This window comes from Mustela erminea, chromosome 3, assembly GCF_009829155.1.
Source record: "Mustela erminea isolate mMusErm1 chromosome 3, mMusErm1.Pri, whole genome shotgun sequence".
Lineage (NCBI taxonomy): Eukaryota > Metazoa > Chordata > Mammalia > Carnivora > Mustelidae > Mustela > Mustela erminea.
The window spans coordinates 48,442,476-48,469,290 of NC_045616.1; the positions used below are offsets into that span (position 1 = coordinate 48,442,476).

Consider the following 26,815-nt stretch of genomic DNA (forward strand, 5'->3'; position numbering starts at 1 on the left):
ATTTTGATCCCAAGATTTCTTTTGCTTAAAAGAAAAATGAAGTCATTGCTTTTATTTTTGACCCATTAGTAGAAGAAGAACTCCACAAAGAACTCCATGAAGAGTTAAATGATGTCAATTTTACGTCAGTGTCATCAGATATTTCAAATAGAATATAATTCCAAAAGTGGTTTAAATTTTCCATCCTATTTACAGAATCTAAATAAAGTTTTTGGAATTGTATTTTGTCATAGATTAACTGCATGACATTATTGGAAATGAATTGTAAATTCTTCACAAAGGGCAACACTAAAAATAAAATTACTTGGTTTTGCAGTGATCATAAAGAAGAAATTTGGAGTAATGTGACATTATAGTAAAAACAATGTTTTTAACAAATAGGAAAGTTATGGAGCAGAAATATATGCAGAGCTGGTCATAGCACACATATAACCCATAGTTATTTCCACATGAACTGATATATTCTACTCATCAAGTAGAAGTGGTTCTGTTTTAGAAATAATTTTATTTTGGAAATTTCCTTTTGAGTAGAGCTACTATATAGTCCCACCAATAAAGTAAGAACAGCAAATTACCCAAAGCAAAATAATTTTAAAATTTTATCATTCCCACTATTTTTGCCTCCTTTTTAGCTCTTACACCTGTCCTGGTTTGAATGGTCAATTATATGATTATCCTACCTATTTAAATAAAGGTATCATTGCCCATCCATTGAACAAAGACATCAACCAGAAGATCATTTGACTCATCTTATCAGTCAAATATCCAGTCACTAAATAATCTTAATTTTAACTGAATTCCCACTTCTCTGTCACTACCTGAATTCAGTGCCTTGGCAGTCTTCTTCAAACTTGCTTCAAAAGACTTGTGTCTGGTGTTGCCTTCCGAATCTTTCATCTTTTCAATCTACCCTCCATACCTCCATCAAAGTGATAGTTACTTAAAATCATTTGAAAGTTCTTAATTTCCTACAGACTGAAGTTCGAGCTTGTTGTCATAGAAGATTTCTGCTTAGCTTTCACATGTCATTTCTTGCCTCTTACCTCCAAGCGGCCTTCACTCCTGCCATATCTGTGCATCAGATATACCGTTTTCCTTCAGGACAGGAGACAGATGAAGCTGGCTGAGTGAATCCCTTAACAGGGTTTTCCCCTGTTTCTCTGCTTGGCTCTTAGCCTACGGTACATTTCAGTACCAAAGCAGTTAACATACTCTTTGGTAATTGTGGACTTGCTATCTTCCTCTGTAAACTGAGTTTCGTTAGAACAGAGAGTCCATATTTCCTTTAATAACCCGAGTAATGAAAGTACTCCCTTACACATCCCCCCCCCAAAAAAAAACAGTAAAAGTGAACACAAGGTAGAAAAATGACCACTGTAAAGAGAGGCATGGGATAAGTTATCTCCAGACTGAGAGAAAGAGGGGAAAATTCACACAGAATCTGAATTTTTCATTGATTTTGTGGTGTGTATAGAATTTGAATGTGCAAGGATGGAAAGAGAAAAATCTCAGGCAGAAAATACTGCTGAAGAATATAGAAAGTTGGAAACAGTGAGAATTGGGTAGAGTGAATTATAACACAAAGTTGAGTGGTAAAGGCAATCTGGAAGGTCCAGATCCAGATTCCTGAATGTCAGTCTGAAGTTCAAGCTTTATTCTCTTGCAGATGGGAAATATTCTGAGTGTTACAATAGGAGTTATGCCTCCATGTGCCATCTCAAAACTATATGAGAGATGGCTTCAAAAAAGTAAAAGAAAAGGAGTAGTTAAGAAATCATTGCACAAGCTAGATGAATGAGAAACAGTGCTGTCCTGGAGATAGTCTGTACCTGCTAGTGAGAGCCAATGGCTAAGTTTTCAGGAATTTTGTTGAGTCAGTTTTATACATAGTCCTTATTTTTTTTTTAAGATTTTATTTATTTATTTGTCAGAAAGAGAGGAAGAGAAAGCACACAAGTAGGCAGAGGTGGAGAGAGAGGCAGGCTCCCTGCTGAGCAAGGAGCCCGATGTGGGACTCGATCCCAGGACCCTGGGATCATGACCTGAGCCAAAGGCAGCGGCTTAACCCACTGAGCCACCCAGGTGTCCCTATACATAGACCTTATTAAAAGTAAACCTGCAACTAAGTTATTTCCATTAAAAATAAAGGTAATGAAAAATAAAGGTAATGAAGTACCCACTTTATCCTTTACTATTATCTATGCATTTGTGGTTACACATGTCTGTGTTGTGCACATAAACTAGAATGATGTACTCTTGAATATCTCATCCCAACACAGTTTTTTTGACATTGTGATGGTAGCTTGAAATTAGTCCTTATGGAGTATTTATACTACAGTGATTGGCAAATGCTACTACAATCCTGACTTGATTTTTTGTCTCGGTTTAAGATAGCAATGAAGAAACTTACAATAATGTAGATTAAACTTAAAAGTAGGTCATGTCCATAGTCATTCCATGGGGAATAGCACAAAAATTCATAGGATATTTTTCTAATAAATTTTATTACCTAGATGTTGCCCATCTTATTATTGAAGGAGTATTGTTCCAACATCTGCATTTATTTTTAAAAAATGTTTATATCAGGACTTCTTTTTTTTTTTATCACTTGCAACTGCTGGTTGGCTGTGGGTATGAGAGTACGGTGAAAATGAACAAATGCATTGTGTGAGAATGAACTAGATCTGTGAAATTTACAACAAAGGACAGTATATATTTTATTTTAATTTTTAATTTGTGTGCTACACATCCTTTTTATTGATAACATTTGTAATAAATATCAGTATGTTTTCATGTGCATATATATCCACATACATTTTTTGGTGGGGGTGAATGTCATACTGCACACTGCTGGCAATATGATCTTAGCAGTAAAAATGGGGAAGAAAAGAATGCTTTCAAAAAAATATTTGGAGGTTATGTTACAGAATACGAAAGCTGAATGGAAGGGAATGAGTGGTGATTCAGAGTTGTATAAGGCTTTGAGGCTTGTTGAAATATGTACTTTGGAGAAATATAAAGCACAAGTAGAAAAGACTTATGTGGAATAATAGTTGAGTTTTTGACCACTGTATAGATTTGGGAGTCATCTGCACTGAGGTGTCCCTAAAGTCATTGTCAAAACTATAAAAGGGAGAAAATAGCCTAGAGAGATCTATCCATAAGAGGAAACCTAATCTTAGGGGAAAGGGAAAAAAGGGGAAATGCAGAGAAAGAATCAACAGTAATCAGAGAATCAAGAAGAGATCAGGAGACTATGGTTGGGGTCAAAGGAACCTGGTAGAGAGGAAATGTCATGTAGGACATTATCAAAAGAAATGGGGAACTTGAAATCAAAATTTGTGAGTATTTTTGTTTGAAACCAGCAAACTAAAGGGAAAAAATTAGTATTTAGAGCAGAACAGGTCACCGTAGGTGACAGTGAAAGATAGAGCATATGATGTAGATGTTCTCCTAAAAGAATCAGGAATAACACAGGTAATTTATATCCAAGAATATCTGTAGATTTGTTTAGAACCATCAATCCCCAATTAAACCTTAGAGGATTGCATTTAGCCTGCCTTGTCAGAATCACAGATATAGACTGTAGCTTCTGAGAGTCGAAGAGCCTTTGAAAAACTTTGCCAAATACCTCAAAATCAAGCCTAGGAATAGTGATAGTTGTTGGCAATTTCTGGCATTAGGGGATCCCAGTTACATGAGAGCAGACCCTAAAAACTAATCCAAGTGCTTACAGGGTGAAAGACATGTAGACTACACAACTAACACTGACACAAACTCGTAACTGAAGAAGTGTGAGCTTTATTTGATAAATTCTGTGACAGAAAATGGATTTATAAGGAAACTGGACAGCACGCTCTGCCAGCTTTCTCATGATTCAGGGGTTCCCACCATGCCGAACAGCAAGAATCAACACTGCAGCAGCATTAACAGGGCAACTCTGTCCTTGCTGTTTCCCACAGGTGCAACTAAAAATCGACAAGACCAAGTTTTATTTGGAAGTCTGCTATGTCCGTCAGTTATACATGAAGAACTGGAATTTTCTAGAAACTGGAGAGCTGGACCCAGCTAGTCCCTCCTGAGTCTTGGAAGCTTATGTCCTAACTATTCTGGAGATCTTACCTTGAAAATCTACTTTGAAGAGATTTTTCCTACAAAATTAGATCCCTAGAAGTGACTTGCTTTTTATTAGTGTTGTTGTCAATATTATAATTTCATGATTTCTCTCTTATGTATAGCAAGGTCACTTGATATTTAATATACTTCTTTGGCCAAACTTGAGGTGGAATCGCTGTGAAAGTATGAACATATTGCACAGTACTATTTTTTTAATCCATTAAAATATTTCTCTGTGTGAATTTAAAGGCAAAAAGAATGTTATCTAAGGGGGATAGGGAAAAATCAGGTAGGAGTATATATATATATATATATATATATATATATATATATATATATATATATATCTTCTCCCCAAATAAGGTCACAAGGTCACATTCTGTTGTTCTGAATGGGTATGAATTGGGAGGGGGTGCGTTATTCAACCCACAACAGCTCATAACTGAGTTCAAAGTTTTAGGGAATATTAAAATAATAATAAAAATTACAAATTGAAGTTTTCTAAGTAATAAAGACTATATTCGGATTTATTTTGTATAATGTTATCACTCATTTTTCATTTAGTTTAATTTCTCCTTCCATAGTTGCTCCTGTCTCAGAAGGCTATGTGTTACTGATGTGAACGGATAAATTCACCCCTGTGGTTGGTATTTATGAGAACACAAGGTGACAGGTAAGCTGATGCACTCTTTCTAAATATTTGACCCACAAATGTAGCCAGACACTTAAAAATAAAACCTGTGTTTTCTAGCTGTGTAGTTATATTAATATCAGACTAAGTGACTTCAAGAGAAGAAGTAGTGCCAGAAATAAAGAGGGCATTTCATAATGATAAAAAGGTCACTTTATCAGGAAGATATCTTAAATATGTATTTGTCTAATAAGAGTCTGAAATCCATGAAGCGAAGAGGAAGGTATACTTAAATCCATAATCATAATTGGGCATTTTTAGTACTCCACTCTTAATAATTGATAAAACATATAGACAAAAAATATAAGTAAGATAGATAGTATTTGGATGGTAATAATCGCTTCTCGGCCTTTTGGCTAAGATCAAGTGTAATATTTGGATGGTAATGTCAACAGTCTTGGTTAAGACAGTATTTTATAGAACATTTATCCAACACTGTAGAATACATATTCTTTTCAGGTACATATAGGATGTTGACCAAGGTAGACAACAGTGTAGACCGAAAATATAAGTATCAATGTATTTTTTTAAAAAGGAAAACTGTACAGACTACATTCTCTAATTATAATAGAATTACATTAGAAATCAGTGATAAAAATTTTCTTTCAAATATTTTGAAATGAAAAGAGGGTATGTTCTGTGAATAAGATCTCAACTCTGACAAAGAGTGCCAATAAAACAATTTATTCAACTCTATGACTTCCAGGTAGGTAAAGAAAAAAGAAAAATCTCCACTAAACTGATCAAGAAAATTAATAGTCAAAACCAAGTAATCCTTACTTTAAAATTTATAAGTAATAGGGCTCTGCAAAGTTAACTTATGTACTTCCATTAACTGATGGCTGACTGCATCAAAAAAAGATACATTCAGCACTAAAAATAATCCTTGCAGTTATTTTAGGATTATTTAGGGAAATACTCTATGTTACTTTTCATGGTCCCACCTTGCTTTAAAACCACTAGAAGCTCACAGACCTCCCTGGACCTGCAGAGGACATTGCCAATCATCTTGGAAAGTAAAATAAATGCTTTTTCTACATATGTTAATGCCATTGTTTATCGACTATTTACTCAGCTCTGAGGTAATTGGGGTCATTAGGGAAAGAGAAGAAACAAAGGTCCTATCAATACCTGACCTTTTCTAATAGCTGGTACAGGCTGCCTTACTGGGTGTCAAACCAGCTAGCCCTTCTGTGGCACACAGCTGTTCCCGCAGTGCAGGCAGAAGCAGAGGTGCCATTCCTCGTGGAAAACTTTTTTTGGGGGAAAAAAAAATCTTCTGCTGTAGACATGGTGTTTCAAAAATCAGACAAAATATATTTCATGGAAAATCTATTTTGAGATCGACATTCATTTGAAAAGCTAAAACTAGCATCCGGATAAAAAAAGGAAGGGATGAAACATCAAACTGAAAATATCTTTCTATATTGTGACATTTTCGCAAATGTAAATGAGACCACCTTTAAGGCTGTCACAAGCAAAGAAATTCAACGGGGGTCTTGATGACTGAAGGGATGTTAAAGAATCTCTCATCAGCGGACCAGAAAGAATAAAGCAAAAGCTATCACTGATGTGCAGATGTTATCAGGATGTGACTTCAGCACAACCTCACATCCCAATAGAGACAAAACGGCAGATGTTTAATATATTACAGGAACTAACCACAAATTCTGTTTTGCTCTCCGACTTTATAGTGTTTAATTTTTTTTTAAGACATGAATTGCACTTTTGAAGAACTTCCTCTAATCTTAATGACTTTGAAGTCTGAATGTCTACTACTAGGCCGCGGGGATTTGTGGGTAAAGTGGCAGAGCAATTCCCACCTGGGGGTGGGGCAGTGTGAAGGCTGCAGGGGAGGGATTTGTGTGAGTGCTCAGATGCAGATGGTGGGAAGGGGGTTCTCATTGTTGTGTGATCATGGAGCCCTACGTGTGAAATAGAGACCTTGTACTGATTTCACAACAAACCTACTTGAAATCTGCTCATGTCCTGGCAAACCAGAAGAATTCATAGAAACTCAAATTTGCTAAACAGAGTAGAAAATATTTGGAGATGTGAGCAAATAGTTCTGCCCAGATGACATCTTCTTTTTAAGTTAAAAATGATAAGAGTGATTGATGAGTTAATAGATTATTCACGTTGTTTCAAAAGGAATTATTTGCCTTGGTGAGAATTCTCTTTGTGGGGGACTGCGGGGTTTTCATTTTTATGGTCATGAAGCCAGCCAGTTGTAAAGTCCTGGAAAAGTTGTACCAAGACCTATATTTCTTTCATTTTGATTAGTTTAGACACAGTCATTTTCCAGGAAAGTTTTGTTTTCCAAAAAACCAGTCCATCTACTCTGTTCAGATGCTGTTTTGACCCCATCTCTCCGTGAGTGTGGGCGGTTGGGGTGGAGTAGGTCAGGCGGGTACCCTCTCCTGCCGCCCACTGACAGTTTTTCTTCTCTTCCTCAGGGAGCCAACCTTGCCCTTCGGGGCCTTTGTGCCAAACAAGCCTACATTGTCTGCATCAAAAGGAGAGAAGATTGCAGAATAAAAACATAGCAAAAGGAGAAAAGGTAATTTTTGGAAAAAACAGGATGACATTTCTGAGATTAAAAACATAAACCATGCTAATTGTTTAAAAAAATAATTTATAATCAAAAGCGTAAACATAGGAAGCATATTCAAGATTTTCCTTTTCCTTTTAGTGGAAGTGATTAAGCCTGGTGTTTATAAAGATGAAAAAATCAGAGACCGATATCACCTAGAATTAGAACCGGTTTAATATGTATTCTTGAAAAAAATTTTCTTTGAGATTCAGGAAGGTATAAAGGGCGGGGGGGTCACATATTGCACTTGATTCCAAAGGGAAGATAAAGAGGAACAAAATAAAAAGTAAGCCTTGTTTTATCTTAGAGGGCTCAAATAAGCAAATTCTATTCTGATGATTAGAAACAAATCAAACCAAAGGCAAAACAATTCCTGGTTTTAAACCAAAGACAAAGCAACCCCTGGGTTTCAAGCACATTTACATATTTATGTCCGCATGGAATGAATGCAGTAGAAAGTGAACACAACTTCTCCGTAAAGGTTGGTTTACTGTGGGTCCGTGTTCTCTTTGTGTTTCTAGTTCCATTGCTCTGCATAGTGCTGGGCACATACGTTAACACTGTCCAATGATGTTGTTTGAATTAAATCATTGAACAAGAGCAAAGACCCTGATTCTGGATATTAGACAAAGTAAAAGATTCAAATACTTGAAAGCTTCAGGACTCTCTGTCTGAAGGACCATCTCAACTTGTAAGAAAACTTTGTGTAATTTTATGCCAGGGTAGGCAACTACAGAGGGAATGAAAGAAGTTCTTCAGTGTAAGGTGGTTCCACCTTCTGCTAAGATGTGACCGCCAAAAAAACTCAAAATATTTTGAGGAGATGCTATCTGCCAAAGGGATTACCACAATACATGTAGGATCAAAGAAAATTCCACATTTTACCCTGGTGATTAGCTGTAATTAAATAAAGTAAGTCTTTTTAAACTTCATTAACAGCAAGACGTTTGCTACAGCAGAGTGGGCACAAATCATCCATTCTTAATTAAAAGATAATCCACAGGATGGCCATAATCTTCTTCTAAAAATACACCATTTCCCCCTGAAAGATTTTCTCATCAAATAAGGATAAATAACAGTTTCTATGAGTTTAAGCCATGAAGGAATGGAAGCTCCTCCCGTTTGCTTGAGTGAGTGCTGAATGTGGCTGATAACATCACTTTGGCATGCTATTATCTAAAATGGTAGAATACCTCACTTCAGCAAAGTCTGACATAAATCTTTGAAAACAAAGACATTGCATATGTATGAGCTGAAATAGATATGACAGTGTTGGCACATTAATATTCCTGTCACTAGGGGGTTTCAAACTTTTAAGGAGAGAATGGGAATGAATTCAGACTGTAGCTGGTGAAATAGGGCAACATAGAGTAGGACAATTAGGCATCGCAAACCGTAGTAAAATATGTACAGAGAAAGGGGTTCCCCTGCTCCCTGACTTTGGTAAAAAATGACTGTGGGATTATCTCTGGGGAATGCCAGGAATAATTAATTTGGTTTAGAGATTTGCATGGTTGTTCTAAGCATACTAATAAGAATGTTCCGTGAAGACCAGTCCCAATCAATAGACGAGAGAGCTGTGTCTTTCTTACGTAGCCACTGTGGTGGCTCATGGGTAACAGATGCTTCCACTTTATTCCACAACAACCCTCATTAAAAGTAACCACGAGGCCTAATTGAATAGTCCTCCTTCTCGTTGGATTTGTGCAGAAAATAGTCCTATCATTGTATGTTCTACAGTCATTTCTTTTCCCGTTCTTGCTTGCTGATATAAAGCGCTTTACCATAGCCCTTTCGCTTAACTCCCCAGGAAGAAGTAAGCGGGTGAGAAAATAAACTTCTTTTTACTCCCTCTGGCTCCGTAGGGCCTTACTATGTGTTGGGAAGTATCTACTTCGAAATGCCAACTATTTTTAGAAAAGCCTGATAAATCATCACATTCTCGAACATCACCACTTACCGGGGAAGAGGACCTTCGATTTCCCTCCGTCTGGGGGTGAGCAAGAGTTATTCAACACTAGGTCTTAATGAAAAATCGTCACCAAGTTCCACTTACAGTATTTGAAGCCGATGTTGAAATGTTAGAATTTTTCTTTTGGTAAAACATATGCGTTGACCTGGTGAGTGGAAATGAGGGGCTGCTTAAAAGATTTTTTTTTTTTTTTTTTTTTTTTACCAAAAGCTTTTTGGACACGTTGCTGTAGCCCTGGGAGGCTTGGTCTGAGCCCTGAACAGCAGTTGCCCAGATGCAGAAAAAAGGCTTCAAAACCTCTCCTTTGACAAAGAGACATGAAATAATATCTGACAAAGGCATCACAAGCAAACATGATGGCAAATCAGCAATTATACGGGCTACAAAGGAGAGCGCATCTCACTTCCAAATGTCTTTTTTTCTTCTTCTTCAAATTTTACTAATAACATCTCGTAGAGGTGCTTAGGTCAGTATTTTTAAAAACAATTTAATATATGACCATGCTTTGGGTTCGGTTTAACTCCTTTATTACACTAATGCTATTTGGCATTTCATGCATGTGTCAGCATTGTTTTTGAATGGCAAAAAAAGGTTGGGACTAAACCAAGCACAAAGAAAGACACTCGCAGCTCATTATATGTAACTTTGTTTTAGAAAGGAAAAATATTCCACAGAGATTGGTTAAATGCTATTGCACAAAATGCTGCTCTCTCTTAAACAGAGTCACATGTGAAGAGAGGAGGACCTATAATAAATGAAAGAATAACGGTGATAAAAATGGCAGCAAAATTGACCAGATCCAAATTGCATAGCTCCACTCTTTCATCTCAGAGTCTCTTTAAATACATTGTTCTTGATCTTGGAAAATAAGGAAGAGGCAGGCTTTCAAAAAGGAGTTACAAGACTAAGTTTCAAGGTGAAAATATTTACTTTTTTATAATCAGAGAGCATACCATGAGCAACTTACATTTACAAAATGAATTTTGATCCCGTCTTACAATAAATCTTGATTAAAACCGTTATTTGCCTGGGCTTCGACTGGGATGGGTATGAAGGAAAACACTAATGAGAATAAAAATAAAAATAACATCAATAATAATAAATGAGATGGTACATGTCCTCCACAAATAACTGTGTTACACACTCCCTCAAAATCTCAGCCTTTTTCTTTCATGGTGATCAATCTGTTACTGATCAAAGATGTGCTATATCTCAAATAAGCAAAATACTCATGGTATGAAATTATTGATTTGAACTGTAAATGAAAACAAAGCTACTTGGGTCTTTAAAATGTTCTCTTTCATGTTGATTCATTGCAGAAAAATAATGAATTGCAGCCTCTGCTTCTTCCCCTGACATATTTGGGATAGTTTACATGACTTTGAAATGGCTTAAATATTTTACCACCCACTATAGAATGTTCTGAAGAGGGGAAGGAAAACATGCATCTGTTTTGCCAGTGGTCATTACTTACTGTCTCGTTCAGTGTGTAGGAACACAAAAGGTGTACTGTTTAAAAGGAAAGGAGAAACGAACTTCGGCAAACGTATTAACATCCAGGAACCTAGTGGAAAGGTTAGATTAGAAGATGCTTGAAAATGAGCAATCAATTCATTTACCACATGGTCTGGTCTGAGCATCCTGCAAGATCTCTGATAACCACGTGGGCTAATCAAGTTACCTATTAAGTGGTTGTAGATAATGAAGCTCCTAAAATTATGTCACAGACTTCTAAAAAACACTAGAAAGATCTAGCATTTTCTCAATCAGATTCCCAAAAAGAATTTTTTTTATTTATACCCTCACAATTTTTTTTTGGGGGGGGGGATAATCTCTTCTGTCAGATCATCTAGATGGAATTTATTGTGATACTATGCTTTCTGATAACGGTGAGAATCAGAGATTCAGCGTTCCACTGATAAAGCTATCATATGCTTTTATTTATTGTATATAACATACCTGTTGTGATTTAGACCCCCACAAAAGCGAGTACTTTATTAAAACATTTCAGACATACAAATGCAGTTGGCTTTAAAGAGGCAGCATACCACATCTTGTTTATCTGGATTAAACATGTGCATCACGTATCAGTACATCATGCACATTTCCTTGTTGGAATTGAACAAGAATGGCCATGAGCTGGATTCTAAATGGAGTTGGAACATTTCCTACAATGATCATTTCACATGAAATGTAGAAAAGAAATAAATCCAAACAAGTGTGAGTTTGGTATTACCAATGAAGAACACAGCCTAATTCCCTGGTACCGTGTCATCCTACGTGCTACGGCATTTCGTTGTCCAGCAAAACAGGTTCCCATCTTCTCCTGCCGTTTTATAGAAAATAAATAAAATACCCATTTCTTGCCTTATCCTTGCATTGCTTACTCCTCAAAAAAAGATATGTTTTATAAAAGAAGTTGTTATATTAAGATGTATGTCTGCTTTCCTTCAGAAGACAGATGAGAGTGCTTCAGCTGCCACTAAAGTTGTCGCTCTTTGTAACAAAATGTAATGCTGCATATATAAAAATGCAAAGTGTAATGTAGAGTCAAATGTCTCTCAGCACAAGAGTTGTTCGTTTTAGCACCCATTTTGTTGGTATTTATCAACTTACTAATTATAGGCAAATTGCTTCCAACACGAAAACTGTGATGATTAGCAGTTTTTTCTGCTAACTCTAGTCTACTGTAGTTCCGGTAAAGAATGTCAATAATCCAGATTCCTTTCTTTTTCCTGGCTTAGAAAATGTAAAAATAAATTCATCAGGCTAGCATTTCTCAACTTTTGGGAAATGTGGTTTGGAAGGATAGGGGTGGCAAAAGGAAAGGGGATGGATTAAATATATCAAATCGGGAAGGTCTACTTGCTACCTCCCATCCCTTGGACAGGCTTGAAGGCTCACCGAAGATTGGTCTATCGCAAAATGGAATTAGGCGATCCCAATGTAATGAACAGAGGGGCTGCATTTGAGCATTTGCACAGGAAATGCATCAGTTGCTGGAACCCAGCAGGGAGTCTCTGTATTAAAGGGAAGAAGAAGATCTTTAAGAACTACCTCCCGTGCTATCACTGGCACCTAGCAAAAGGCTGGCGGCACATACAGTTTTAAACGTCTCCACTAACTCTTCAGCGGAGATATATGATATTGCTTGGTCAGACATAAAACAGTTTGTAACCTTCAGACCTCCATTACAGCCCTTTAAAGTGAGCTCAAATGAAAATGGGAGTCACATGCCAATCTAGGAAATGTTTTCATAACATGCAATACAATAAAAGGTTGGATTTTCTATCACCATTGCTAATTTCACCCATTTGTTTCTCATTACAATAAGTAAACAAGATTAAATGGAAAATCTTACAGTTCACAGAGTACATTACGCAGCAGAAACGTCTGTAGCAAATACTGACTTAGTGTCTTAACCAACTTATATGCCTGCCTCTAAGTGACTCTTCCTCCCTGCTATGAAGTTTTTACGATTTTAAAGTTATATTGGCAGGTTCCAGTCAACAATGATGTCTGCCAGGGCCTTCTTTGCCCAATACGTTGCTTTTAGTCTAATTGCTTATTTGCAGTCTCAGCAAGCAGAGAGAAGAATTTCATCCTCTTTGCCTTGTCTCTGAATACTAACTAGCTGGCCCAGCCGAGGCTCTCTAAAGAGAGAAACTGCATGAGAGACACAGTGCATTTGACACAGTCAAGAGGTAAAAGAAAGAGCAAAACAAAAGTCTATTCAGGACTGAATCCTCTGATATTCTCCCCCATCCCCCAACCCCTTTAAAAATAAAGCAAAAGGGGGGAAAACCCATAAATCCATGCCTGAATGCCTGAGGTTGTTAGAATAAAGGACAATGAATGACAGGTGACTGTCAGTATCATTCTGTCTCCAAGTTATCACTTCTTGGCTCTGTTGAACAAAAAGAGTGTATACATAACAAGGAAATCTATCACACATTCTCTATGAATGCACATAGTTCAATTTAGGAGACGCAGCTAAGTCCTTCCACATGGGCACCGGGCTTTCCCTTCAGTTCCACGTATTTTTGCCGGACAGTGTTCTGAAATTATGAAGTGTTTTTCTAGTGACAATGATGCTAAGTAACTCTGGAGAAACTGCTAATGGGTTATGAACCTGCTTTTCACTTCTTTTTTGAAAGAGTTTATTTAAAGACTAGGAGATCTGACTTGATAAATAAAACTCCTTGCACATGTTGCTAAAATTTAGGGGGAAAAAAAAAAGGAGTAAGAGCCCACTGATGAGAGTTTTTCTGTTTGATTTTTAAAAGGCTCCTCTCAGGCGATTTTCCCCCAAGATCTCTTTACACTTTCATCTTCAGAGACTGCCTTAATCCTCCTGTCTTTGTTGTTCCAATGTCTGATCAGTTTGTTTTAAAGTCACATCTACCCCACATTTGCTAGAACTGAAACTTGACTTCAGGCACTTGCGGTTATAAATCCCTACAAACGGGCAGGCTTTCCAGAGAAAGGTTGAAAGTGCTGAAACAGGAAAGGGATTGATGATTATTTAAATAATGTGCATTAAGTTGTCTGGTGCATGAACTACAGGTACAGAGAGATAACAAACGTGAAGTGACGGAGTAATTTGTAATTAAAATAAGTCTGGCCTTTCCTCGGATTACTGGCACACTCCAGTCTGTTGACCATCTGTAGTGGAAGGACAAAGATTCTGTTCTCAGTTCCACTGAGCTAGGGAAGAGACACAACTGCCTAGAGCCCCAAGTTTCTAGGCCTTGCCGGGGTGGGCATGAAGACGGCTCACTGTGGCCAGCCTTCTGACGCCAGGTGTGGTCACGCGATGAGCGGAAGGAGTATGGAGACAGTGGTCTGTGTCACGCCGAGTGCTCACAGGGCACCAATAAGGTAGTGCTCAACTGTTGTTACTGCCCCAGCAGGTGTTACGATACACTCCAAATCTTTTGAGAGAAATGAAGAGACAGGGAGAGAATAAAACCCAAAGTGAAATAAAGCAAGAGAAACAAGGAGAAAGTTAATCTACTGGTTCTATCTCTTTTCTTTTGCCTGCTATGAAGGAAAAAAAAAAATCTTAAAAGGATGAATGCGAAGGAATGCTGTGTATTTCACAATGAAATGGAGACAAGAATTTGTTTTACTTTTAAGTTTGGAAATGCAGAGTACTTGACAGGAAATAGTTGTCTTACACAGACGTCCACTCAGTCTTCTAGAAATCCATGTGTAGAGTATTTAATGAACTGATCATAAGAGAATTTTCCTTGTTGGATATAAAATATGTTTGCACAAATAAGTGAATAAAATTGCCAGATTCTGTTTTTATTTTTTCTTTACAGTGGGTACAACTTAAACTGCAACATTTGCACATTTATTTCAGAAGTGCAAATAGCAATGATTATATCCAACATCTGAAAGTGTTTTTGTACAGCCTTTATGGGTAGTAATTTTATTTCTACTGCCTTTTATAATGGTCTTCATGAAAAAAAACTCCTAAGAAAAACAATAAATTTAAAAATCTTCAGGTCATAATTGAAGTTGACAGGTTTGTAGCTATTAAACTCCAAAGTCACAGATAAAATTGTTTTAAATACAGGATTAGTCTAATATTGCTAGATTATCAGGGAATTCCTGGGCATGGAAGTTATATAAGACACTGATACGAGACAAGGATTTTATGCAGGAAGGAATAGGAGACCAACTTTTAACTTTTAACACTTAATAAGTGAAATTAAATATGTGAATGTTAAAAGAATGAATTTTTTTTTTTTTTTTTTGGTGGGGGAGAGCTCAATTGACCCAAAATTAAAGATTACTATTCAGTGGCTGTGTGAAAAGTTTTTCTTAACGATAGTCAGAAAGTAGGAAGAATTATGTTGTGAATAGTAAGTACTTCATACTAGAGCTTTTTCAAAATGAAGATATTTAATTCTTCATTTCATTTATATTTAATAAGATGCCCACTATACAGTTGAGGAATTCCAATTATTTTGAAAAATAATGACCTAAGGGTCAGCCATATCTTGACAATTCCTGGTAAGAGTTCAAGGGAAAACTCAGGGTCTTAAAAATATGAGAACCTATGTAGATCACCATCATCATGAAATAAAAATAGAAAGTGTCATATATTTTATGAATATGATTATTTTCTGAACTATTTATTCTTATGAAAACTGTTAATTTCTTTCTCTGATGACAAAGAGCAAGGTGTTCAAGTGATAAAATATCCAGCTGACAGTCATTCTTAAATAGTAGGTGATAAATGCTTTCCTTCTGAAATCTGTTCAGCCTAAATACATTCCTGACTGTATTTTAGCCAATGTTCATCCTGTAGGTTACAAAGATGCAATGTGTCAGGGCTGAGGAGTTGAGCTAATAATTATGAGAGATAGAAAGTCAAGGAAGTGGCATGGCAGAGATGGGGCTTGTACTCTAGATTGAAGGAAAGGAGGTTTAAGATAGGTCTAGGAGAGGAGAAAGGGCTTGTTGGAAAAAGAATGGAATGAGCAGACACAGATGTGAGGGTGAATATAGGTGGAAAATATCTAAGCCCTGAATTTCCCTTTGCACAGATAGATAGATAGGTAGATAAGCAGTTGAATAGGGAGAATCTGAATGGAGAACCTCATATTGGAAAGTGAAAGTCTGGGATGATATTTTAGTAAAGTTTACTACTTTCTATCTATACCATTTACAATTTATGAGGGAGATGTTTTAGCTTAATATAACAAACATTAAGAAATGGGGAAAGAAGGGGCGCCTGGGTGGTTCAGTGGGTTAAAGCCTCTGCCTTTGGCTCAGGTTCTGATCCCAGAGTCCTGGGATGTAGCCCCACATCGGGCTCTCTGCTCAGTAGGGAGCCTGCTTCCTCCTCTCTCTCTGCTTGCCTCTCTGCCTACTTGTGATATCTGTCTGTCAAATAAATAAATAAATAAATCTTTTTTAAAAAAAAAAAGACAAGGAATAGGGAAAGAGGGATTTGAAAACCCAGCAATATAAACTTTATGGCTTTTCTGTCTGAGAACGGAAACTCAGATTAGATATTCATGCAACAACAGGAATGACCCAACCATGTTCTTCCTCCGCCTGGGCTCCAGGACTGAAGTTTAGAAGATAGCAGAGCAGTGACTCACACAGTGCCATTTCAGGATAAATTGGTATAATTCCTCTGAAGGAAAAAAATTAAACGCCCTAAGGTCAAAAACCTTGAAAATGTATATAAACAAACGATTCTACTGCTTGGAATTTATCCAAAATAAATGATCAGACCATCCAGGTAATTAAAATAGAATCAACCTAAATGTGAACTGTAAAAGATTGATTAAGTAAATTGTGTTATATCCAGATGGCCATCATTGCTTAATTCCAACCGTGAAACAACATCACTATTGACAATTGTTCTAAGTTAGGGTGAAATGGAGCAGGGATTCTTGATCATCAGCTCTTGAGATTCTGCACAGGGAGTCTGTGTGGGTAGCCCATACTTCATATTTGATGTGATGCTTACACACGTGTGTCTCCTCAACTGTGTCAGATAGGGAAGCTGTTCCACTATGGTTCATATGGCCGTTTGCCACCCATGTCCCTCCAGTGGGAAAGTTCGGTGTGGTTACTAAGTAGGAAGTTGCTCTTTACACTGAACAGAATTTTAAATACCAATAGTTGAGCAAGATACAGAAAGAAGATACAAGTTCTGTTCACAGTAAGATGGTCCATAGAAGTCAATTTACCTGTGCCCTAAAGGGAAAAAAAAATAATAAAAACTAGCTAACATCTGTCAGAAAGTAGCAGAGGAATGAGTAAGGATTTTTCAGAAAATTATATAAAGCTATCACAATTGTAAAATTAAACTTTTCTTCACATATAGGTTCTATGTCTTTTTTATGAATGCTTTTACACTTACTTCAAGTGTTAAAGTGAAAACCAATTGAAGCTAGAAATTCTCACAATTTTCATGGAGTGCTACCCTTGAAGGTTTCAAGCGTCTGCTCATTACAGTTTTAAATGCATTTATTTAAATCTAGCATTTATTTCCCTTTTCTACCTGTAAATAATGCTTTGGTAATACTAAAAATCTACTTTGGAGAAGGTGCTGTTTCCTCAGAGAGCAGCTTTGGGGCAGGAGTCAAAAATCTTTTATGAACGCATTCCAAGAGTATCCCTCTCGACTTGAAGAGATGATTGGACCTTGGGCTCCTCAGGATCAGGCACTTGACTTTCATACTCTGTTTTGCAGCAATGCCCAATGGTAGAAAATACTCAACAAATGTTTGTGGCAGCAAGAATACTCTGAGACAGTCCCCATTTCATCGAAGTCAATCTATTCATGGTCCCCTGAGGACATTGGCCCTTCCCCCTGCCTACAAGTTATCACCCATCCTACCACCCTTACTGAACCCCTGGTGTCACGATCTCTGTTATTTGTTCCTGGTTAGCTGATGCCACCACCACTTTTCCTTTCTTAAGACACATTGGGATTTTTGTCTGTGCCATTCCCTGTAACACGCTATCTTACTTTAAAAACTGTCTTTCATAGTTACCTGCATGATATGTTCATAACCGTTCTTCCTTGTAAGCACCAGATGCCAACTCCAGTTAACCCAAGTGAAAGGGAGCTAACTAGAAGAATATCAAGGTGAGGATGGAGGCTCACATAATTAATAGGAAGCTGGTAGACCAGGCTTCAGACCGTGATCCAGGAGAATTCAGGAAGGACAGGGTTTAGGAGGTAGCAACCACCGTCACTTGTCAATAGCTGAAATAGTGGTCAGAATATAATCACGGGGATGGTTGTTCTTGAATCACACAAGTCCCTCCCAGTGTCTTAGAAGCGAAGAGTCGATGGATAGATTTAGGCTGTAGATGGAATCTCCTGCTCTGCTAGTGTTCCAGAAAAAAGAATGATTTGACTCTCCTCACCTCTCTAGAAGGAAGAGAGTGGGGAGTGGTGTGGAATTCACATATAAAGAGAGAGAGGGGATTTCCGAAAAAGGAAATTGAGCACTTACTAAGAAGAAGCATGAATGCGGAGTGGCTATCTCTTTACTAAACTCCCAAAAGCCCACATGTTAACGGAGAATTGACATAATAATGCTGTTAGGGTAGTATCTACTAAAGGTATTCCGTAAATTGTAATTATCTTGATTAGTGGTTTATTATCAGAGTTTAGGCTTCTCCATTCCTATAAGAGGCAGGGCGTCCTACATTTGTCTTTTTAAGTTTACCCTTTATTGATTACCCAGCTTGTCTAAAAAAACCCCAGAGGAAAGAATAATCGCTTTCCATTGGCAAGGTAAGACTCTTTGGTGATTTTTGGATGATCTAGCAGACATCCAACAAGCTAAATTATTAGTCACCATTTTTTGAACAATTATTCAGTGAATTATCTATCCAGCTGTTAAGTTGGGGCAAAAAAAAACCCCACCTAATAAAATGAGTCAACAGCAACAAAAAACCCAGTCCTCCCCCAACTCCAGAAAATTTGGTGGGAAGTAAATGCATTCTCCAGACTCATTTTGTGCTAGGAATCATTTCAGTGTTCTGGCTCTACTTAGTTTCTTCCTCATTTCAGAATCAAACTACACAAGTAAAGGGGAGACGAGAGTGCCAGGAAACTTGCAGGACTTTGCCAGCCACCAGAATGCTGACCAAAGTTGAAAGGTCAGCAGTCATCTGTGGTAGATGTACTTCATTTTGATAAACACTGGGATGTTGGAAACAGGTCTGCTCTCAGATAGTTTATAATTCAGGTGAGGAATTGAACTGTGAGGACACTTTACTGCTGGGAATCTTATTTCATATTTGAGAGCAATTAACCAGCTGATAAACAGGCTTTTGTTTTCCATCTGAATGACCAGTGTCCATCCATTTGGGACAGTATCTTGTCAAATGGGCCACAATAACAATAAAGTTTATGTATTTTGGCTCTTTTCTCCTCTGAAAACCTGTAGTAACCTCCTGCTTTAGAATCAAGAAGCTGAACTGAGCATGCAAAATAATTATCTTCCAGAATCCACCTGATGGTGAGGCTATGGGAGATTATCTTGCTCTGGACTGGAAATAGGGATGAAACGTGTCTTTTTGTTTCGATGGCTCTTTATTTTTGTATGATCAGAACCTTGCTTGCAAGCCATAGTATTCTCCATTCCACATGTTTATACAGCTTAAACACAAAGTAAGATAGACGCTACCTCATTTCAAAAGGGGTTCTAAATTTTAAATGCCGTATGAGAATGTCTTAGTTTCTGAACTACCTTGTACTCATTTTCTAGCCACTTATTATTGATAATGCTGAGAACTATTTGTGATGACTTAGTATTTTACCACAAACAGTAAATTTTGTATGTTCACTTAATTTTTTTTCTTTTCACCCATATGTTTTCCAATGTATTCATATTCATTTCTTTTATTTTTCCCAAAATAATAAGGTAATTTGTTCCTGTTTTGGCTTGATGTAATATTTTCATAAATGAAGGTGATGCATGATTGTATTTTTTTTTTCCCTCATAGCAGTGATTGAAAAGCCACCTATATCCTCTTGCTAAGTTTCCGTTGAGAAGAATGAGCAAAGAGAGCTGTGCAGCCTCGTAACCATGGAAGAAATTGTCTGTATAATGTTCACAACTTTGGCAAGGTAATAATTAAGGCCACACAACTTCTGATAAAATTTCTGGAAAAATGGAAATTACATGGTTACCTTTTATGTATTGATTCATATATGGCCAGATCAGCTTAAGAAGGCAAAACAATATAGATTTTCTTTTATCCCCCAATTAATAGGCATTGAGCTCTACTATGTGCTATTTTCCCAAGAATAGAAATATGATTAATATATGGTTTCAGTTCCCAAAGACTTAATAATCTAGCATGTTTGGTTGCACTGGTTGTAGTAGTGGTAGATAGTGGTGATGATTGGTGACGATTTTGGTTTGTGTTGGGGAAGACTTATTGGGAAGAAAATATGTCACCTGGGACCTGTACATATTATCACCTGGAATATGTACACAAGTTTAATTTCTCACTTCATATATTACCACTGATTTGCTTTAATGTGATATTGATAATTATTGATTTCTATCACTTTTAAAATCTCATTTATGTTTTAATGAGCCTCAAGGTTCTCACAAGATTTCAAAGGCTGGAGATATATATATATATATATATATATATATATATATATATATATATACACACACACACATAAAAAAAATATGTATCTCCACCCAAAGGTGGGATCAAGCCTTAATCAAATGTAGGAAACTTCAGGGCGCCTGGGTGGCTCAGTGGGTTAAAGCCTCAGCCTTCGGCTCAGGTCATGATCCCCAGGGTCCTGGGATCGAGTCCTGTATCAGGCTCTCTGCTCAGCAGGGAGCCTGCTTCCTCCTCTCTGCCTACTTATGGTCACTGTCTGTCAAATAAATAAATGAAATCTTAAAAAAAAAAATGTAGGAAACTTCTCAGCTCCTAATCTTTCTGGGAGGTGCTTCATGCTTTATAAGAAATATGCTCATTAGCATAAAGTGTCAAAATTCCCTATGGCAATGGGACATTCATGTATATATTTAAATAATATGCAATATACATATGTACACACAATGCTCTTGCATGCTCCTACACATAAAGGTGTGAATCAATGTGGTATAGACCATATATACTTCAACTCTAAATCACAGATTGCTGTGGGGTAAGGTTAGTCGTAGAGAAAGGTCATTATCAGATTCAACATAAAATGAAGTATTGAGCCTGTTTTAGTAAAAAAGGAAGATGTGCACGCTCTCAGTACTGAAAATAGAGAAAGGGAAGAAGAATAATATTGAAGAACTATTTTGGTGAATAATTTTAGGAAATGCAATATCCACCCAGGTCTTTGACTTCAGTTAGAGAACTGGTGTATGGCTCTATTTTCTTAAGGCTGAAATCTTTATGATGGAGAGTGACTGTTCTGACTAGGAATTTATTTTCTAGTAACAATTACTCTTAGAGTATCAGTGACTCTTGACTTCTTTTGTTTAGTGGTTTGTAGTTTACCTGTTACCTGTACTTGGTGTGTTTGGTAAATAGCTGTTTTGAACCAAGGAGTATTTGTTGACTTTTATGTGACTAGCCTTGGGCCAGGTCTTACGGAGCAGAGCAGAAATGTAAGACATGATTCTTTCCTGCAAGGCTATTCGAATATCATCGAGTAACCTACTCTCTGGCAGTATATTTGAAAATACAATTACTGGTAATACGGAGAGGGACATGCTATAGGAAGACCTAGCTTGTATCTAAGGGCTTTTTAAAAACCGGAGGAAAATATAATACCAGCAAGTAGGAGTCCGTGCTTCTGACCTATGTCTTAGAGAGCTCAGTACGTTAAAATGTCTTCCACCAAATATTTTAAGATTGTCCCTAGAGGGCTAGGACCTACAGGATCCAGGAGCACCATCTAGGCCAGGCACCCAGCGTTCAGACCACAGTATGGCTTTCATGGGATCACATGAGACTGAGCAACAGGACAGTGCTGACCTATTGGATTTGCGTGAATCTTAGTTAGGACACAGGATGAGTTGGAGGCTCTAGGCTACTGATAGTCCACCTCTGACCCTTACACTGGAGCTGTATATATGGGCCACAGAGTCAGTTCTCACCTCTCTGTGTTCAGAACATGTATCTCCTCTGATCTACAAGCACCAGATGGTGGCATGGTGGCAATAGGCACCCTTTGCTTTGTGGTAACCTGGGACAGTTATCCTACTCCTGCCACATGCTTTGCACTGTATGTCAGGCATTTCTCTGGGGTTGGCTGTGCCTGTCCCCTCTGAGGGTTTTCCAGAACCTTGTTTCTCATTGCTCATCACCCCTTCTGATCAAAGTTCTCCCTTGCCTATGATTGATGTGGAGACATACTTTTCTATGTGAGTCTTTTTTATGGTATTTATTTATTTTTATTTAAATTCAATTAACATATAATCTATTATTTGTTCCAGATATAGAGGTCAGTGATTCATCAGTCTTTTATAATACCTGGTGCTCATTACATCATGGGCCCTCCTCAATGTCCATCACCCAGTTATCCCATCACCCCACCCTTCTCCCCTCCAGCGACCCTCACTTTGTTTCCTGTGCTTCAGAGTCTCTGAAGGTTTGTCTCCCTCTCTGATTTCATCTTGCTTTATTTTTTCCTCTCTTCCCTACGATCCTGTTTTGTTTCTTAAATTCCACATATCAGCGAGATCATATGGTAATTGTCTTTCTCCGATTGACTTATTTCGCTTAGTGTAAAAGCTTCTCGTTCCCTCCATGTCATTGCAAAAGGCAAGATTTAGGTTTTTTGATGGCTGACAAGTAGTCCATCATATATATAAAACACATCTTTATCCACTCGTCTGTTGATAGACATCTCGGCTCTTTCCATAGTTTGGCTTTTGTGGACATTGCTGCTATAAACATTGCGGTGCATGTGTCCCTTTGGATTTCTACATTTGTATCTTTGGTGGTACAATTGCAGGGTCATGGGGTAGCTCTATTTTTCAACCTTTTGAGGAACCTCCATGCTGTTTTCCAGAGTGGTTGCACCAGCTTGCATTCCCACCAAACAGCATAGGAGGGTTCCCCTTTCTCTGCATCCTCACCAACATCTGTCATTTCCCAAGTGGTTAATTTTAGCCATTCTGCCTGGTGTGAGGAGGTATCTCATTGTAGTTTTGATTGGTATTTCACTGGGTTAGTCTTAAGCCTTGTTGGAAATGGGGTGGACATTTCTTATTTGTATAGGACCATTCCTTTTGTTCAGCTCAGGGGCTCACCAATGCTCCCCATTGGTGGCAGTATATGGAAGGCAGTATATGGAAGGTATTACATTCTAGGAATGAGATGATATTGGTTAAATATTTTGAAGGAAGACATATTTGGAAGATGTGTTATCCTATGATTAAACTCTAAAATTCTGTCTGATAAGATTAAAATGACAGAAAATGAATGATAGCTCATACTTTGCTGCATACTCTGGGTAAGACTTGCATTTATTTGTGGTCATAATCAATGAAGTACAGTTATAACTTTGATAGTGCAGTGAAGCCATTGGGTGATGCAGCCTTATGAGTAATGAAATAAGTAAATAAATGGTGTTAAGGAACTGAAGTAGCAGAAAGATCTAGCTTGTTTCAATACAAATGTATTCTGAAGAACTGTGGCTTTATGAATAAAAATGGTGTTGCTACCTTTCTCATGTAGTGTGAGATATGAAATTATTTAGAAAATGGCATATTAATCAATAAATAACATGAAGAGATTGTTTCTGAATGTGCAGAGGAAGAGATGGTGCCTAGAAATTCAGAAGAATCTTCATATATATTGATTGGGCAATAAACAAATATGTAAATTCTTCTTCTCTACCCATTCTTCATTTCTACCTCATAGGGACCCATGCATTTGGTAATATATTTTAAATCTAATAGTTTACATGGACAGAAATATTTGTCTAGAGCACCTCACAATGCGCTGAGCACATTTATCCACAATGTGGATAAATGTATCAAAGGAAACCATAGATATCAAGAATAGTTTTGAGGAAATTCTCAGCTTCATCATTTTTGGCTTTTTTAGGACAGAATCATTGCTGGACTTTGTGGTTTATTACACCAACAGACTCTTGGCTCAGAATGGCATCTTCTTCGGGGGTGCCTGGGTGGCTTAGCCAGTAAAGCCTCTGATTCTTGATTTCAGCTCAGGTCATAATCTCAGGGTTGTGAGATGGAGCTCTGCGTTGGGGGTCCATGCTCAGTGGAAAGTCTGCTTGAGATTCTTTCTTTTCCCTCTGCCCTTCCCCCCATGTTCTCTCTAAATAAATAAATATTAAAAAAAAAAAGAATGGCATTTTCTGCCAGATGAACACCCATACTTGTAATTTTGACATGCCTTCTTTTATTTATTTGTTTATCTTTTTAAAGATTTTATTTATTTGACAGAGAGAGAAAGATCACAAGTAGGCAGAGAGGCAGGCAGAGAGAGAGAGGGAAGCAGGCTCCCCGCTGAGCAGAGAGCCCGATGCCGGGCTCAATCCCAGGACCCTGAGATCATGACCTGAGCCGAAGGCAGAGGCTTTAACCCACCGAGCCACCCAGGCGCCCCGTACATGCCTTCTTTGAAAAAACAACAAACATAAGCCAGTGTTTTATCATACCATCTACAACAAATATACACTCAGCACAGTTCAGCAGCTCACATTTATGGCGAAGTCCTGTTCCACTTTGGTCTCTATTATTTGTTTTGTATTGATGATCCCATGAAACCCACACCTTGAAAAGAAAAAAATTTGGGTGAACTAGAGCATTCCAGTCAGCGTGTTTTGTACAATTTGCCCAAGTTTCTGAGTAAAAAAACAAATAGGAAAATAGATGCAATGTAGTCAAATTCTCAGCACAGTTTTGATTCAGTGGTAAATATTCCACCATTACATCTGCAGCACAGTCAGGAGCAAATGTTGTTAATGATGATTAGGACTGTTGGGCCACAAAACATCAAGGAGTAAGGATATTGTTTACATTATGCATTAATATAAGAGAGCATATAAATAGTTTTGAAAACTTTAGAAAGATATTTAAACTTCAGATGAGTTATTGAAAACTTGAATGCAGTGACACCTGGATGGCTCAGGGGGTTAAGCCTCTGCTTTTGGCTCAGGTCCTGATCTCAGGGTCCTTGGATCGAGCCCCGCATCAGGCTCTCTGCTCAGTGGGGAGCCTGCTTCTCCCCCTCTCTCTTATTGCTTCTCTGCCTACCTGTGATCTCTCTCTGTCAAATAAATAAATAAAATCTTAAAAAAAAAAAAAAAAAAGGAAAGCTTGAATACTTTTACCTTTGTTCTTTGGCTACTTAAAGTTGTCCTTAGATGAGGAGCTGCTGTTGCCAACATAGGGTAATCCCACAAACATATCCATATAACCACAAGATAGAAGACATATTTCGGAAATTCAGAATAGTCATTGATCACTCACTGGGTGATCCATGCTACACATTTAGACACATTTTTAACTTGTTCAAATTTATGGAGTATACACATTGATCTTGTTCCTGTGACAGAATTTACTGCAGGAAGTGCAACTTTTCTTTGAGACACTGTCACAATTATGGTTTTAATTAATTTTTATTTTGCTACAAATGTTAGATTTTTTTTTATTAGTCAGCTATAATCGACATACAATGTTGTATTAGTTTCAGGTGTGCAACATACTAATTTGACAGTTCTGTGCATTTCTCATTGCTGGCCACTGTAAGCATAGCTGCCATCTGTTATCAAACATCATGTTACAGTGTTACTGACTGTATTCTCTACCTTGTTCTTCTCATCTCCCTGACACATTTGTTTTATAACTGGAACTTTGTACCTCTTAATCCCTTTTCATCTATTTTGCCCACCCTCCTCCACCTCCCATCTGGCAACCACCAGTCTCTTCTCTGTATTTAAGAGTATTTTTGTTTGTTTGTTTTTTAAGATTCCACATGCAAGTGAAATCATATGGTATTTGTCTTTCTCTGTCTGACTTATTTCACTCAGCATAATACCTTCTAGGTTCATCCGTGTTGTTGCAAATGGCAAGATCTTGTTCTTTTAATTAATTAGTTAATTAATCAAATAATTTTTAAAGATTTTATGTATTTATTTGTCAGAGAGAGAGCACAAGCAGGGGGAGCAGCAGGCAGAGGGAGAAGCAGGCTCCCTGCTCAGCAAGGAACCTAATGTGGGACTTGATCCTAGGACCCTGAGATCATGACCTGAGCCAAAGGCAGATGCTTAACTGATCCACTCAGCCTTCCTGATCTCATTCTTTTTTTTTTTTTTATAGCTGAGTGATATTCCATTCTGTGCATATGTATACACAGACAGACACAGAAAGAGATATCTATCTATATATCAAGATATATATATTTTATACATATATATATGTAGATATGCCATATCTTCTTTATCCATTCATTTATCAATGGACATTTAGGTTACTTCCTTATTGGCTATTATACATAATGCTGTAATAAACATAGGTGTGCATATATATTTTTTCAAATTAGTCTTTTTATTTCCTTTGGGTAAATAACCAGTGATGGAATTACTCGCTTATATGGTATTTCCTCATTTTAATTTTTTGAGAAACCACTGTAGTGTGTTCTACTGTGATTGTACCAATTTACAATCTCACCAGTAGTGAACAGACTTCCCTTTTCTCCACCTCCTCACCAACACTCATTATTACTTGACTTTCTGATATTAGCCATTCTGACAGGTGTGAAGTGGTATTTCACTGTGATTTTGATTTGCATTTCCCTGTTGATAAATGACATTGAGCACCTTTTCATGTGCCTATTGGCCATTTGTATGTTTTCTTTGGAAACATGTTTATTCACATCTTCTGCCCATTTTTTAGATTGTTTGTTTGTGTTTTGGCATTGAGTTGTCTAAGTTCTTTATAGATTTTGG

At 37.4% G+C, this 26,815-nt stretch overlaps 1 long non-coding RNA gene and 1 pseudogene across 3 annotated transcripts in view; both read left to right on the plus strand.

Annotated features, from left to right (window-relative positions):
• The first annotated feature begins 5,143 nt into the window (after positions 1-5,143).
• Positions 5,144-5,262, plus strand: LOC116587298 (annotated as a pseudogene).
• A 2,175-nt stretch (positions 5,263-7,437) lies between these two features.
• The window catches only part of LOC116586145, a 55,565-nt gene continuing 36,187 nt past the window's right edge, over positions 7,438-26,815 (plus strand). Inside the window, exons 1-4 of one of the 3 annotated variants that reach the window (XR_004283909.1) lie at positions 7,438-7,881; positions 9,266-9,396; positions 9,583-9,838; positions 19,870-19,993. This is a non-coding gene — a long non-coding RNA (uncharacterized LOC116586145). Of the gene's footprint in view, positions 9,397-9,582; positions 9,839-19,869; positions 19,994-26,815 lie in introns of all 3 variants that reach the window. The other 2 variants (XR_004283908.1, XR_004283910.1) reach the window with 2 other exon arrangements.